The sequence below is a fragment of the Arachis ipaensis genome, chromosome B04 (assembly GCF_000816755.2).
Source record: "Arachis ipaensis cultivar K30076 chromosome B04, Araip1.1, whole genome shotgun sequence".
Classification (NCBI taxonomy): Eukaryota; Viridiplantae; Streptophyta; class Magnoliopsida; order Fabales; family Fabaceae; genus Arachis; species Arachis ipaensis.
This window is the reverse complement of record NC_029788.2, coordinates 43,067,636-43,085,137: the sequence shown is the minus strand read 5'-3', so window position 1 is coordinate 43,085,137 and position 17,502 is coordinate 43,067,636. Positions and strand designations below refer to the sequence as shown.

Below are 17,502 nucleotides of genomic sequence, written 5' to 3'. Positions count from 1 at the left end.
TGGTTTGGTATATTACGACCTTTACCGCAAATTCAAGGTCAAATTCGGATTTGACCTCGAATTTGCGGTCTTAGTACTTCCGATTCTTTACGACCTTGACCGCAAATTGGAGGTCAAATTGGAATTTGACCTTCAATTTGCGGTCTTACTCTTAAAGTGGTTCCCTCGTAAAGGTGCAAATTCGAGGTCAAATTGGAATTTGACCTCGAATTTGCACAAGCTGTGTTAAAGAGTGGTCCTTCGTAAAGGTGCAAATTGGAGGTCAAATTGGAATTTGACCTCCAATTTGCGGTCTTCATTCTTTCCGTGGTCCTCGTAAAGGTGCAAATTCGAGGTCAAATTCCAATTTGACCTCGAATTTGCACAAGCTGATAAAGAGAGGAGGTCCCAACAAAAGAGTAAAGGTGCAAATTCGAAGTCAAATTGGAATTTGACTTCGAATTTGCACAAGCTGGGTTAACGAGGAGGTCCCAACGAAAGAAGTAAAGGTGCAAATTCGAAGTCAAATTGGAATTTGACTTCGAATTTGCACAAGCTGTAAAGTGTGAGGACCCAACGAAAGAAGGTAAAGGTGCAAATTCAAAGTCAAATTGGAATTTGATTTTGAATTTGAAGTTGAATTTGCGGTGAAAAACTTTCCTAAAGACCCGGTTTATATAACTTCAAATTCAATCGTAAACTCGTGTTTGTAATTGAATTTGCATAATACCATACTTTGGGTTAACTTATAGTACCAAATACCCTAACCCGGACTTCTTAACTACTCAGACCTCGAAGTTAAACAACTCAGAACACAGTAATGAACAAATAGTGATTCAAACGAGTTACTTACAATGTCTTAACCTAGTGTCGGAGTAGTCCTAATACCTGGTATTTGGGTTTCGTTTTCCTTTAGTCCCTTTCCGGAGTTTCGGGTTCTTTGTGTTGTCTTCGAGTTAAATCTTTCACATATTTATCCTATCTTAAATTCAATCAACCCCTGAAAACCTTCCCCTGTGCCTCTTGAAACCTAGTAAAAAGAAAATCAAAACATTAACTTAAGTCTCGATACTGAGTGATTTGGGGGAAAGTAACCCAATCCCTCGAGATAACATTAAGTTACTTAGTTATTATCAAATAGAAGAAGAAGTTATAAAAGAGAACTTAAAACAATCTTTCGAAGAGCTAGATTAAGGTAACCCATCAACAGAACCCTTTCTTTGATGGGTATTAACCTTAGGAAGCCTTGGAACCCTTTCCTTACCTCCTAAGTACGATCTCTTCGAAAGAGTGTCACTTAACCTAACCCCAAACCTACCTATAACACTGTACATTAGGATGGTTTAACACCAAGTACTTTGACACACCATATTAGTCACTAGCTCGTAGTAGAGAAGAATACTTGTAAATTTGGTTCCCTAACCCTTAAACAAACAAAAATCTCTCTTAACCAATCGGTTCCCTAACCCTAGGTTAGTATATTCTAACGGTTCGTTTTAAGTTACTTACGTAACCAACTCCTTCCCTATTTTCAACAAAACTAAGCCTCTAGAGTTATAGAGGATTGTGGGTTACTTGAGGGGTAAAGACTAAATGGTGAAAGAGAAATGTAAGACGTTAATTTAAGTACGTTAGTGGGGGTAGGGAAAATTAAAGTCGTTAAATCGAAGAGCGAGAAATTAAGTACGTTAAAATGTAAGGTGTTAAGAGTAGATTTAGAACTAAGGCGAGTTGATCTTGTATGAAGATTAGGCTTAACGAGTGAGTTGGTTAGGAACACCCTAAGCTGGAGTGAGAGTTTAAGTTCCAGTTTAAGCTTAAACTGGAACTTAAACTTCACATGTGATATTCAAGCTTCCTTTATTGATTTTGTTGCTTCCTTGCCTAGCCTCTTCTTTCCTGAAATTATCCAAACAATTGCATCAAAGTCTTGCAAAATTTCATGAGAAATCTTCCATTCATAGCATTCAAGTAATATAACTAAAAACTCATGGAATTTGCATCAAAATCATACTGTTTGGATGGTTCATTGCTTTGTTATTCATTTAACCATTCTTGGTTACTTTAAGCTCAAGAAAATGCATAAAACAACTAAAACTAACAGAAAAATGCTAGTGAAACTAGCCTAAGATGCCTTGGCATCAACAATCTCAGTACAACATCAGCATTTCAATTTAATAGTTTTTTCAAATTCATCTTTCAAAACCAATCATTATAAATCTCAATCTAAATCCAAGGCCACCATGACCAAATATCATTGTACTCATCTCTCAAACACGACGACTTGCACTCACTCATCATCTAAATCCAATTACATATCAACGATCATTTCCTCATCCATTTCAGAACCATCAAAGTTCATAGCCACAATTTATCCTAATTATCAAGAATCATTATCTGCATTAGTTCACTAACCTTTTAAGTACTCAAAACATAAAGCATTTCTAATCATACTCTACTATTCCTTATTATTACCATACTATGCTAACACTTCAGCAAGCTTCCGCTGCGCCACTCTGATTTCTCGTCTAGTACTAGTCCTGTCACTTATTTCTTCAAGTACTAAATCACAACTTAGCATGACTGACATTCACTGGAGTTCTATCTATGATAGCCAAAACCAAATACTAACTTAATCGTACTTTTAACACGTTGTTACCGATCTTTCACTTACCTCTTCCCAAACCGTCGGATCTAGCGGTATCCCGTTGTCATAGTGAACACACGACCTTGTTGTTGGCTCTTGGGAATATTCTGGTTAACCTTCTCAGGACAGTTCCAGGACATGTGTCTGGCTCCTCCACAACTATAGCAAAGTCCCAATCCAGCTCGACACGGAGTTCCCAGATGGTAGCTTCCACACCGCTTATAGGTCATTTCATTCTGAGGTTGCTTTCCATTCCTACAGGGTGATTATTGTTGTTGTTCCTTCGGGGATTGTCTCAAAAAATCTCTCGTATAGGGACTTGGTCTCGTCTTTACTCACCCCTCAAACGATGAGCAACTAAAGGTTGAATATGCTCTATTCTCTTTTCTCACAGTTCACTGTCACTGGGTTTCAAACAATAACTCCGTACAGTTCTCAACACTTCCCATCCCTTAGATATAATCTAACTCACTTCTGCTGTGTCACTCTTATTCTTCACCTTTAAGAGCCTAGCTACACCTCTAAGTTAACTAAATATCGCCCCGTCTCAGCAACTAATGGTCCTCGACTAATCGTCGACTTGGACTTTACGATTATCAACACTTGTCATGCATCACGAACGAATATCGCATATTAATGATATGCAAGGAAGTTAGAAATTCAACTGCTAGTTTATAATTACATCGGGTATGAGAATCGAATTCAGTTGCATCCCGGCCTTCTCTGTAGGGATAATTCCAAGACATATGCCCTGATTTCCCACACTTGTAGCATACACCTAACTCCAATCGGCACGGCCTATTTGGGTGATGACTTCCACATCTCTGACAGCTTGAAACATCTGAAGTAGCCATTATCTGTTTTCCCTTACCGTTCCCTTGGGACTCCTCATTCATTGCAAAGTTATTCCGTCCTTGGGGAAAAGTGTTGTGTGTATCCTCTCTCCTTAAACTCTCGACCCCTTGGTGCGAATCCTTGGTTGTGCTCCCTATGACTTCCTTTCTCTGCAGCCACCTTTTTCACACACTCTTCAGCCACTCTGCTCTTAAGACTCAATCACAACCTCATAATAATCCTTGATCCCCACACTCACATTACCTAATCGTTCAAACCTATAACATCAGTTTTCTAACAATATTCATTATCCCATTCCTACACATTTGCTCGAATCCAAAATATATCAATGCTATTTACAAGTCGTCTCTCTTCTCAATCATTAAGATCCAATCGATTCAAGCCTAATTAAACCAATCATTTTCAACCATTCACCTGTAAGTATGTCACTCAGCAATTCCAAAACCAACACGTATCATTCATACCACTATCAAAATTCTTCTATGGGTGTGCTTTCACTGGTTCGTTCTTGGGAATTCCTCCCCGAATACTTCATTCATGCCCATGAGACACCATTCGGGTCTTGTCCAAACTAGCCAAGCAATATCAAGGTAATCAGACTCAATATCTCAAGTTAAGTGCTTCAAATTACCAAAGGTACACTCATGGATTTCATGCTAGATGTATCGGATAGATACCCAAACTAGCACAGGCACAGACTCAAAGTATGCATTGAAGCATAAGCAGTTCCATCCCTCAGGCCCACGAGGTCGAACTGCTCTGATACCATAATGTGACACCCTAATATTCAAATCCTTATGCTTGAGTCATAAGTCAATGATATTACGGTGGTACGACTCTCAGGTGGATTTTTAATATATAATTATAAGTATATTTGAAAGGAGTATTAATCGAGAATCCTAAAAAGAGTAACAATAAAATTGCAAAGTCGTATCACTCACGTATCAACAACTAAAAGTTAAAGCGTGAACTCGAAAGCGATATACGGTTGAAGACATAAAGGAGAATAAAAGAATGACAGTATATAGATGTATAACATAAGTAAATAGCCACTAGTCGCGACCCGCGAAGTTTATGTTGGCTAGGGCACAGTATAAAAGTAGTTAACAATAGAATCTCCTAATCTCTCCAAAAAGAAACATAAAAGCCTCTATAGGCAAGTTCAAAAGAGTTCAATACATAATACAAGCTTTTCAAAATTAAGGTGGAGAGATTCTAAGCAAAATATAAGGTAGAGAATATAAAGATCTTCGCCATCTCTCAGATGAACCAGAGCTCACCTCTGAGCACCTAGACCTGTATCTGAAAAATAAGAGATATATACGGAATGAAAACCCCTGAACCATGGGTTCCCATTACGGTAAAAGTGCCAAATAATTACAATGCATTGTAATAAAAACTCGCTAAGCATCCTAAACCTCCTTTCACCAAACATTCACCCTACGTTCTTGCTAATCCATAACTAGGAAACTGTCTTAAGGGAATGCTAAGTCAAATTCTTATTCTTCATACTTTTCAAATCTCTCTAACTCTCCAACGAATCAGAATTAGAGTCATAAACAAAACCATCACCAGTTATTCTGTCTCAGCAATTCTATATCAATACATCATATCGTCACCTGGAGCAAGTGAAATCACTTCACTGTGTCTGTCCAGGGAGCTCAAATTATCTCATTCAATAGTCATCGTCATTATTGAATTACATCATCAACTCATCTCATCAAGCACAGCCCTCAGCGTCCACCAACACCAGCATGAGGGACCTCTCAGTTGTACAAACACAAGCAATACAGATAAGTAATACAAAATTAAAGTACAAGTAGAACAAGTACCACATTCTTATGTAATATAGCATATATGATATAGCAATCCAAACAAATAGGCAAACCCAAATAATTCAAACATATGCGAATGATGTATGCCTGCACTACCAATTTTCAATATGTCTAGATCATACCAGAAACTGAGCGCTACCAATTTGTCTTCTTAATTGTTATCTATTATTTATCATATGAACCGGATTTGTTGTTAAAAATGTAGTTAACTTGCGGGGTATTTTTTTTTTTTGAAAATGTTTGGATTAAAAACAGAATCATTCATAATCAATTCACAACTGATAATAGATAAAATAGTTATAAACAAGCATACATAAATACATCACAAGCAGTTGACAATATTCGGTGATCCAGCCTTTATTAGAGTATAGACTTTTAGTTAGAACACCCCTAGATATAGCTAGATAGTAACTACATATATATACATATAACATTCCAGGCCCTGACCTGTTCAAGAAGTCCCTAAGCTGGTGCCCAGGCTAGCCTAGACTCTATACTCACCTAGTCCCTCTAAACCACTAAAGCGAGGAAAAGTACGTTCTAAGTCTTCAAAATTTGAGTAAGGTCAAATGTCATCGAAAGGTGGAAGGTCATCTACTACTCTTCTGCACGATCATACATTGCCATATGACGTCTCACTAGCCATCAAGTAGCCACACAATAGGAGTCTCGTACACAAGATTTAGGCTAAATTGTGCATACGAACGGGTGCAGACGTGGGCTGGTCTCACAGTATATACATGTAAATAGGTAACGGAGTTTACTCTAGACTCAGAAGACTACCTAGAGCGGAATTCTCTTTGCAGAACGATTATCAATGAACTACAGAAGGGTACTCTTGCTTCCATCCGAGGGGGAAGGGAGAGAGAAGGGGTAAGAACTGAGAAGTTATTAGTAGGGCCGGGGTTATTAGTCAAGTTCATTAATTCAGTGTCGATTAGCAGATGGACAACAGAATACAGCAAAGCAGTAAATAGCAGATAAAGATAAATATAGACAATAGAGAAAATAGAAAGCAGAACACAAACAGAAGAATACAAGAAAATAAAAACACAGAAATAGCATACAAGCAGACAAACGTAAAGAAGTAGATCACACACAGAAAGGAATGCAATAGAGAATGATACGCAGACAAGAATGATGCATGTCTAGCCCTAGCACAGGCCATGAGCTCAAGTGTCGGTTGGCTGCCCGTAATCCCGACATTTATCCAGTCACGAGTAATCCCGATTTCCCGGATACGATTTTCCGTTCCTAAATAAATGCATATAGAATAATAGCCACTTATTTGAGACAGCCTCTACTTACTACAGGAAAATATATATATACTCTGCTCTACACTGGGGAAGCAGAAAATGGCTGTAGGTAACTTAGTTTCCTACAGAAGCTCTGGGTTGCGTTAAGCAACTAATATATATAAATATAGCTCTAGGTTGCATCAAGCAACTAATATATATATATATATATATACAAATATCTCTTTACTCTGCTCTGGTTTCTCTTTTCTCTGCATCTCTTTACTCTACTCTAGTTGCTCTGTTCTCTGTATCTCTTTACTTTTCTCTGAATACTCTTTCATCTGTATCTATATTACTCTTTTTCTCTTTATTTCTTTACTTTACTCTGATCTCTTTATTATATTACTCTTCTCTTTATATCTCTTTACTCTGTTCTGGTTTCTCTTATCTGTATCTCTTTACTCTACTCTGGTTACTTTGTTCTCTGTATCTCTTTACTTTTCTCTTATTACTCTTTCCTTTATATCTATGTTACTCTTCTTCTCTTTATCTCTTTCCTCTACTCTAACTACTCTGTTCTCTGTGTTTTTCTACTCTGCTCTGATTTCTCTGCTTAACGTATTTATTTAAAGTTTATGTAAATTTCGGTATGAATAGTTAGTCTGTCCCAAGTATAGGTTCATTAAGTCTATACTGAAATAGTTTAACTTTTCATATAATACCTAACCCTAGTCGCAATTCAAGGACTAACTATGTTGCCCTAGTTCGTTCACTAATCTCTATCTGTTTTTCTGTCATTAAAACTTTACGGACCTTTTCTCTGATTTTCATTTCTTCTTTAACTTTTTTATCTTTCCTTTATCTTTGCCTCACTAATATGTTATTACTACTCCTTAAGTATTTTATGAAGATAATTATGAGATTCTGAGCTTAAAGTTGTCTTTCTAAAGCTTTTACAGAAAAATGTCTTTTCCATATTATTTTATTATTTTATCATTAAATTTTCGAAAATTACCTCACTTTAACTTTTATCCTTTAAAATTCACATTTTACCACCAAACACCAAAATAATTACAACCTTTCCCTTTTTAGGATCTAAAAGGTGTTCTTCAATGTTCTTTGTCACACTCAAAGTGTTCTTCGTGTTCTTCATAAATTATTCAGATTCTTTCTCTATATTACCCGTTTTTCAGTCTTTTCAGCAACTATTTTTTTTTTTACCAAAATTCAAAATAAATTCCCAGCCACTAAAACCCCATCTTTTCTACATGATTTTAACACAAACTAAAACCCAATTTATGGCCTAGGGTTTCATTTTCCAGCAGCCATGAAGAACATATGTTCAAAGTTGAATATCATTAAATTTCATCAAAGTTCCACAAAAATTTCAACAAGAATCACTCATATAAACATCAATTTCAAGCACAGCCAAACCATATCATAATCACACAACTCAAACACAATCAATCAAGATTAAATTCGTCAAACCCTACCTGGTTTTGCTGCTCCTAATTCGATTATGTCCTTAGGTGGTCCTTAAGCACTTTTTCCTCCTAAATCACATCAAAAACAACTTTAAATCCAAAAACTCTCAACTGACCAAATCTCTCTCAGCACGTTAGGAAGAAATATATCACCTTATACTTGCTGTAAATTAACGTTTCTTGGCCCTCAAGTCAAGTTAAGCATGATTCCTAAGGAAGAACATCAAGAAAACACATGTTTAAGCATGTTTCCTTGAAAACCGAATTGAAGAGGGAGAGAGACAGCCATCTCACCTTATTTTCAGCCTTCATATGTTATATGGTTATATAGAGGAAGAAGAGAGGATCATTTTGGTGAAATTGGAGTTTTGATTTGAGTTTTAGTTTAAAAGAAATCAAGCTTTGAAGATTAAGTGTTCATGAAAGTTTCTCTCTTTTCTCTCTTGTAATTTTTGGCCAAAATGAAGAAATGAGACAGCCTTGGAGTGTCTTGGGGGTGTAAGGTGAGTTGTGATTGGTTGGCTTGGAGGTGGGTTAAAATAATATTAAAATATCTCAGGTGTATAACTACTAAAACTAGATAAATTGGAACACTCGTAAAAACATCTCTAAAAATTCTTTTCTGAGCTACTAGCATAAATGACACTAGTAACATATTTATTATGAGAATAAAAAATGTATAATAAGGCCTTAGTATTGCTAAAGTCATCAGAGAGTGCTGGTGCTAAGCTGCACCAGTAAACTGTGAACCCGGTTAAACCGATTTTTTGTTTTTAACTAAAACTGACCAGGTAACCTTATAATATCATTCAAGAAGCCCCTAGTACTCATATAATGATAATATTATCCTATTACCTCTCTTCTCTCATGAATCGAGTCTGGTTCGTCAAACTGAGAATATTTACGAAAAACAGAATCAAAACTCCTACACGATATGGTTCAAAAACTAGGTTCTTCGTGATTGCGTTATCGAGCTTATCTCCAATAAGGTCCTGAATTAAAGATAATATAATGACAATGAGGATTGAGATGCTTGATGATATAGCAGAATTTCTCCCCTTAATGATCTTCCAGAGAAATCCGTACTTTCAGAAAAGATCTCACGTACTCGAAAATCGGAGTTGTTACATTTTACCCTCCTAAAAGAAAATTTTGCCCTCAAAATTTCAGCCACATGCAGAATCCATCTTCAAGCAGTCTATTTCCTTCAAGCCATCCTGACGAAGATATCAGTTCGTTCCTTACAGCATCTAAATATCACATGGCCATAGCCATGGAGATCATAACAGCTATAAGAGTAGTTGTGCCTCGAACGAATTCGTCATTCAGAACTCGATTAAACCATGCCTATTCAGAGTCATTAAGGTCTTATCCACACCAAACAATCAATATTAAGGTGATTAGTCTTAATATCTTAAGTTAGGCACAAACATTCCCAAAATGAGCACTTATAGACATTCATGCCAAATGTATCTTGAAGATACCCTAACAGCATGTGACACACAAGCAAAGTATGCAATAAAGCATAGTCAGTCCACTCCCGAGGCTCTACTAAGAATGAACTGCTCTGATACAAAATTGTAACGACCCAATTTTCAATATGTCTAGATTATACCAGAAACTGAGCGCTACCAATTTGTCTTCCTAATTATTATCTATTATTTATCATATGAGCCTGATTCGTCGTTAAAAACGTAGTTAACTTGCGGGGTATTTTTTTTTTTGAAAAGGTTTAGATTAAAAACAGAATCAATCATAATCAATTCACAACTGATAACAGATAAAACAGTTATAAACAACCACACATAAATACATCACAAGCAGTTGACAATATTCGGTGATCCAGCCTTTATTAGAGTATAGACTTTTAGTTAGAACACCCCTAGATATAGCTAGATAGTAACTACATATATATACATATAACATCCCAGGCCTTGACCTGTTCAAGAAGTCCCTAAGCTGGTGCCCAGGCTAGCCTAGACTCTATATTCACCTAGTCCCTCTAAACCACTAAAGCGAGGGAAAGTACGTTCTAAGTCTTCAAAACTCGAGTCAGGTCAAATGTCATCGAAAGGTGGAAGGTCATCTACTACTCCTATGCACGATCATACATTGCCATATGACGTCCCACTAGCCATCAAGTAGCCACACAACAGGAGTCTCGTACACAAGATTTAGGCTAAAGTGAGCATACGAACGGGGTGCAGACGTTGGCTGGTCTCACAGTATATACATGTAAATAGGTAACGGAGTTCACTCTAGACTCAGAAGACTACCTAGAGCAGAATTCTCTTTGTAGAACGATTATCAATGAACTACAGAAGGGTAATCTTGCTTCCATCTGAGGGGGAAGGGAGAGAAAAGGGGTAAGAACTGGGGAGTTCTTAGTAGGGCCAAGGTTATTAGTCAAGTTCATTAATTCGGTGTCGATTAGCAGATGGACAACAGAATACAACGAAGCAGTAAATAGCAGATAAAGATAAATATAGACAATAGAGAAAATAGAAAGCAGAACACAAATAGAAGAATACAAGAAAATAAAACACAGAAATAGCATACATGCATACAAACATAAAGAAGTAGATCACACACAGAAAGGAATGCAATAGAGAATGATGCACAGATAAGAATGATGCATGTCTAGCCCTAGCGCAGGTCATGAGCGCAAGTGTCGGTTGGCTACCCGTAATCCCGACATTTATCCAGTCACGAGTAATCCCGATTTCCCGGATACAATTTTCCGTTCCTAAATAAATGCGCATAGAATAATAGCCGCTTATTTGAGAAAGCCTCTGCTTACTGCAGGAAAATATATATATACTCTGCTCTGCTCTGGAGAAGCGGAAAATAGCTGTAGGTAACTTAGTTTTCCTACAGAAGCTCTGGGTTGCATTAAGCAACTAATATATATATATAAATATAGCTCTGGGTTGCATCAAGAAACTAATATATATATTAATATAGCTCTGGGTTGCATTAAGCAACTAATATATATTAACATCTCTTTATTATATTACTCTGCTCTTTATATCTCTTTACTCTGTTCTGGTTTCTCTTATCTGTATCTCTTTACTCTGCTCTGCTTACTCTGTTCTCTGTATCTCTTTACTTTTCTCTGATTACTCATTCCTTTATATCTATGTTACTCTTCTTCTCTTTATCTCTTTTCTCTACTTTGACTACTCTGTTCTCTGTGTTTCTCTACTCTGCTCTGATTTCTCTGCTTAATGTATATATTTAAAGCTTATGTAAATTTCGGTATGAATAGTTAGCCTGTCCCAAGTATAGGTTCATTAAGTCTATACTGAAATAGTTTAACTTTTCATATAATACCTAATCCTAGTCGCAATTCAAGGACTAACTATGTTGCCCTAGTTCGTTCACTAATCTCTGTCTGTTTTCTGTCATTAAAACTTTACGGACTTTTTCTCTGATTTTCATCTCTTCTTTAAATTTTTTATCTTTCCTTTATCTTTGCCTCACTAATATGTTATTACCACTCTCTAAGTATTTTATGAAGCAAATTATGAGATTCTGAGCTTAAAGTTGTCTTTCTAAAGCTTTTGCAGAAAACTGCCTTTTCCGCATTATTTTATTATTTTTATTAAAATATTATTTTTAATTAAATATTATTATTTAATATTTTATTATTATTTATTATTTTATCATTAAATTTTCGAAAATTACCCCACTTTAACTTTTATCCTTTAAAATTCACTTTTTACCACCCGTAACTTTTAATATTTCTACTTTAACCACCCTAACTTTCAGAAATTACCAAATAACCCCTCAAACAACAAAATAATTACAATCTTGCCCTTTTTAAGATCTAAAAGGTTTCTTCAATGTTCTTCATCACACTCAAAGGCGTTCTTTACCCGTTTTTCAGTCTTTTCAGCAACCATTTTTTACCAAAATTCAAAATAAATTCCCAGCCACTAAAACCCCATCTTTTCTACATGATTTTAACATAAATTGAACCCCAATTTAGGGCCTAGGGTTTTGTTTTCCATCAGCCATGAAGAACATATGTTCAAAGTTGAATATCATCAAATTTCATCAAATTTCCACCAAAATTTCAACAAGAATCACTCATATAAACCATCAATTTCAAGCACAGCCAAACCATATCATAATCACACAACTCAAACACAATCAATCAAGATTAAATTCGTCAAACCCTACCTGGTTTTGCTGCTCCTAATTCGGTTATGTCCTTAGGTAGTCCTCAAGCACTTTTTCCTCCTAAATCACATCAAGAACAACTTTAAACCCAAAAACCCTCAACTAACCAAATCCCTCTCAGCATGTTAGGAAGAAATATCTCACCTTATACTTGCTGGAAATTAACATTTCTTCGCCCTCAAGTCAAGTTAAGCATGATTCCTAAGGATGAACATCAAGAAAATACATATTTAAGCATGTTTCCTTGAAAACTGAATTGAAGAGGGAGGGAGACATCCATCTCACCTTATTTTCAGCCTTCATATGTTATATGGTTGTGTAGAGGTAGAAGAGAGGATCATTTTGGTCAAATCGGAGTTTTGATTTGAGTTTTAGTTCAGAAGAAATCAAGCTTTGAAGATTAAGTGTTCATGAAAGTTTCTCCCTTTTGTCTTTGGTAATTTTTGGCCAAAATGAAGAAATGAGACAGCCTTGGTGTGTCTTGGGGGTGTAAGGTGAGTTGTGATTGGTTGGCTTGGAGGTGGGTTAAAATAATATTAAAATATCTCAGGTGTATAACTACTAAAACCAGATGTATCGGAACACTCGTAAAAACATCTCTAAAAATTCTTTTCAGAGCTACTAGCATAAATGACACTAGTAACATATTTATTATGAGAATAAAACATGTATAATGAGGTCTTAGTATTGTTAAAGTCATCAGAGAGTGCTAGTGCTAAGCTGCAATAGTAAACTGTGAACCCGGTTAAACAGATTTTCTGTTTTTAACTAAAACTGACCAGGTAACCTTATAATATCATTCAAGAAGCCCCTAGTACTCATATAATGATAATATTATCCTATTACCTCTCTTCTCTCATGAATCGAGTCTGGTTCGTCAAACTGAGACAATTTACGAAAAACAGAATCAAAACTCCTAACCAATATGATTCAAAAACTAGGTTCTTCGTGATTGCGTTATCGAGCTTATCTCCACTAAGGTCCTGAATTAAAGATAATATAATGACAATGAGGATTGAGATGCTTGATGATATAGCAGAGGTTCTCCCCTTAATGATCTTCCGGAGAAATCCGTACTTTCAGAAAAGATCTCACGTACTTGAAAATCGGGGTTGTTACATACGACATAGGGTCAGCAGAGTATCGAGTCTCAACTTGGAGTACGTGGTGGCTAGTCACTGCTTTCATCCAGGGAAACTCGTATCTGAGATAATCCTTTCATATTCATTCATAACATTCCATAATCATTAATCATGACCATATCGTCATTTATACATCACGTGATTGCACATTTTATACATCACTCATCATAACCTGGGCAAGTGGGACGAAATAACAACACTTGCGTCCACCCGGGGAGCCTCTATACTAACCATCCCGGAGCAAGTGGGGTGCAACCACAACCCTTGAATCTACCCAGGAGGTACGTTCTCATATGCCCAGGAGGAACCAAGGAGGGGATCCTAACCTCCCACCATCTCGCTATGGAAGATTTTACAATACCAGGAGGAACAAGGAAGGGGATCCTCACCTTCCTTCATCTCTCTGGGGTCGCATTTCTGAGAAAGAGAGCTCAAGATAAAACAATCATTCAAAGCCATATTTTCATTTCCAACCAAAAATCAATATTTATCATAGTCATCCGGCTCATGGCATAACCCATAACCAGCCAATAATCATTTCAAATACAGCCATTTAGCTCACGGCATACACCGCACTTCTATCATCACCCTCAACAACTCATATAGTCATCATTAATCATAATCATCATTAAATCTCTCCTTACTTCGTCCACAAGTTACCACATCTCCTAGTCTCTTTGCATCGCTAGGCATACTATAAGTATTTAGGACATAAAGGGTGAGAATTGAGACTTAGAAGTTTGAAATTTGACTTGAAAACTCAAAATCAGCTTTGGGGTAAAAACGGGGTCACACGTGTGCGTCGCCCTCGCGCACGCGTGGGAAGCAGAAAAGTTACAGTGACGCGTGTGCGTCGTCCATGCACACGCATGGGAAGCAGAAAGGTAGCGGGACGCGTGCGCGTCAGTGACGCATACGCGTGGGTGCCACTACTAGAATTTAGACATTTACTGACACTTTTTATTTTACACTTTTAAAAATGTTAGTAATACTAATAAAATCTTATTTTTAGTAACATTTGTAAAATAAATGTTACAAAATATATTTTTCTTAAAAGAAAAAAAATTGATTTAAATGTTACTAAATGTGTAAACATGGGAAAATTATACTGAGATATTATCTTTTAATCTCTTTCACGTTCTTCACAGCAGAGAAAACCACTTCCAAGTTCCAGGTTTCAAGTTCCATGGCATTCGTATCTCCTTTCTCTACACTTCATCTTCTTCCTCGATCTCAATCGCAATCTGAATCATTCTCCAGATTCGGATTCTCCTCTCAATTTTGTTAAGCATTTTCTCTCTTCTTTAACTTTTTTGTATTCACTCAGTTTTTCAATTTCTCATCTCTTACTGATTTTGATCCAGATCTGAATCATGCATCTGTAATTTCTCGCCTCTGGTTCATCCTTTCATCGCCTACACTGTTGTTGTGTCGTTCTCTTCTCGCCTGCACCATCGTCTTCTCCGCAGTCGTCTTCTCGCCGGTTCCATCGTTGCTCATCCCACGACTTGGTGAGTTCCAGATCTCTTGTTTAGTTATCTTCTTGCTCCTTCAATACTCTTTAATCTTTACTAGATGATTAATCTGTAATTAATTTGATGTATAATTATTAGTTAATTTAGGTTTTTAATTGGTTATTTAGTAGTTAGGTTTTGAATTTAGGTTTTAATTAAGTTGTTTATTTGAATTTAGGTATAAATGAGTTTATTTACACTGTCTTTTTAATTATTATTCATTCTGTTTTGCCAATTTCTTGCTTATATTATCTAGCTGTCCGATGCCAACCGACCAGAAGCAACTATTTCTTGAAAGTGTAGCATAATAAAGGAGCAGAACAAGCTTAAGCTCTACAAGGTAAAAAGTATATGATTTGATTAGTTGATTAGAAGATGTTAGCAAAACGTGTTACACTTGCTTTTTTCCATTTCCATCTTTCAGTATATTTGATCCCTTTTTCATCCTCATGTTGGAAATTAAATATCACTTTTAATTGTAGGTCGAACTAAATTATGTTCGCCACATGGTCACAAATGTGTCCTGTTGACGTTAGGATTTTTGCTAGTAAAGAATTTTATAAAAATAGTCGCGTTGTAGATATAGATTCTAAACCAACAGAAATCCCTTCGTGCAAAAGTTTTGGTTGTCACAAGTAACAAACCCCTTTTAAAATTGATAACCGAGTATTTAAACCTCGGGTCGTCTTCTCAAGGAACTGCAGGGAAGTATGTTCTTATTATTGGTTATGAAGATTGTAAATTGGGGTTTTTAAGATGAGGAACAAGTAATTTAAATTGCAATTGAAATAAGTGAAAGACTGTAAAGTAAATAAATAACTGTAAAATAAACTTTTGGCAAGGTATGAGAAATTAGAAGTCCTATCCTAGTTATCCTTATCAATGATGATGAAGATTGAATCTTAATTCCTCTCAGTTAGTCTTTACTTAAAGTGAAGAAAAGTCAAGTGACTAATTAGTTAGATCCTCAAATCCTAGTTAATCCCTAAGGAAAGATTGGGATTATTGAAGTTCAATTCAATTAGCAAAGATAACAATTATCAATCATGTTTGAGTTTGATAACTCCTGAGTTACTGATTTCTTAACCAAGACCAAAAAGGAAAAAAGTAAATCTACCGAAATAAAAATGCCTTCAGATTGGAAGTAACAGTAATATAAATGAAAGAAACAATTGTAAACTGAAATACCTCAAATAACATTAATTCAAAAGAGTAATCTGTAACATAGAAGAATTCATAAATTAAATTGAGAAGATAAATAAAAAGGAATGTTGAACCTGATAGAAAGAGATAATCCTAAAAACGAATAAAATCCTAAATCTAAATCCTAAAAGAGAGACGAGAGAACCTCTCCCTCAAACCTAAATCTAAATCATGAGAAGTGAATTATGAGAGAATCCTTATAAATGGATGCAAAATTGGATGAAAATTGGGTCAAAAACAGCCCAGAAATCGCTCCCAGCGATTTCTGTTACGTTTAGGTCGCGGGCAAGTGACGCGGAGGCGTCGTCCACGCGTCTGCGCGGATTGAAGTTCACAGATGCGACGCGGGCGCGTCATTCACGCGTTCGCATCGCCTAACTTCAGAGCAGCTATGACAAATTATATATCAAATCGAATCCCCGGACGTTATCTTTCCAACGTAAGTGGAACCGCATCGTTTGGACCTCTGTAGCTAAAGTTATAGTCGTTTGAGTGCGAAGAGGTTAGGCTGGACAGCTTAGTAGTTTCTCCAACTTCTTGTATTCCTTCCACTTTTGCATGCTTCCTTTCTATCCTCTGAGTCATTTCTGCCCTGTAATCTCTGAAATCACTTGACACACATATCAAGGCATCTAATGGTGATAAGAGAGGATTAATATTAGCAATATAAAGGCCAAAAAAGCATGTTTTCAATCATAGCACAAAATTAAGAAGAAAGACATAAAGCATGCGATTAGTATGAATAAATGGGTGAAGAGTTGGTAAAAACCACTCAATTGAGCACAAGATAAACCATGAAATAGTGGTTTATCACCTGTCCTGCTAAGAACCTTGATCTCAGACTAATGCTATGCACCAAAAGGAGTATAGCAGCTCCAAAAGTAGGTGTCGTTTTTATTCACTTCTAAAGATTACATCGTGCCAATGTTTTCATGTAGAGATTTTGGTTATATAGTTTTCACAATCCTTCTGTTTCCTTTATTTTTATTACATGTCAAATTGAATTGCTAAAGCATAGTTTTTATGCATTTCTTAAATAGAAAAAAAGAACATAGACAATGCAATTGAACTTACTGTATGTGCTCCTATCCCAGGATGATGAAATTCAATGCATTTAAACGTTGATTAATTCTGCAATTCTAGATGAAACAAAGTTATGTAAATAATGCAAAAAAATTAAGGAAATGAAACCATTTTGCTACAAACAAGCTGCCATCAGAGATCAAAATGACTATAATTTTTAAGAACTATTCTTTAAGAACTATTCTTTCCTAATAAAGACATCATGGACTTTAATTTCTTTACCACATGTGGTAAATACTCCCTTCAGTTCACAACATATTCTCTTTCTTCAAATGTCTTGGCTGCTTCGTTGTTCATAATATATATATATCACTTTAACATTTTTGTATGAATTGAA

General features: G+C 36.1%; 1 long non-coding RNA gene across 1 annotated transcript; it reads left to right on the top strand.

Moving 5' to 3' along the window:
- LOC110270624 lies at nucleotides 14,752–15,415 on the top strand. The gene is made up of 3 exons (XR_002360262.1): nucleotides 14,752–14,876; nucleotides 15,136–15,219; nucleotides 15,362–15,415. It is a non-coding gene; the product is annotated as an uncharacterized LOC110270624 (long non-coding RNA).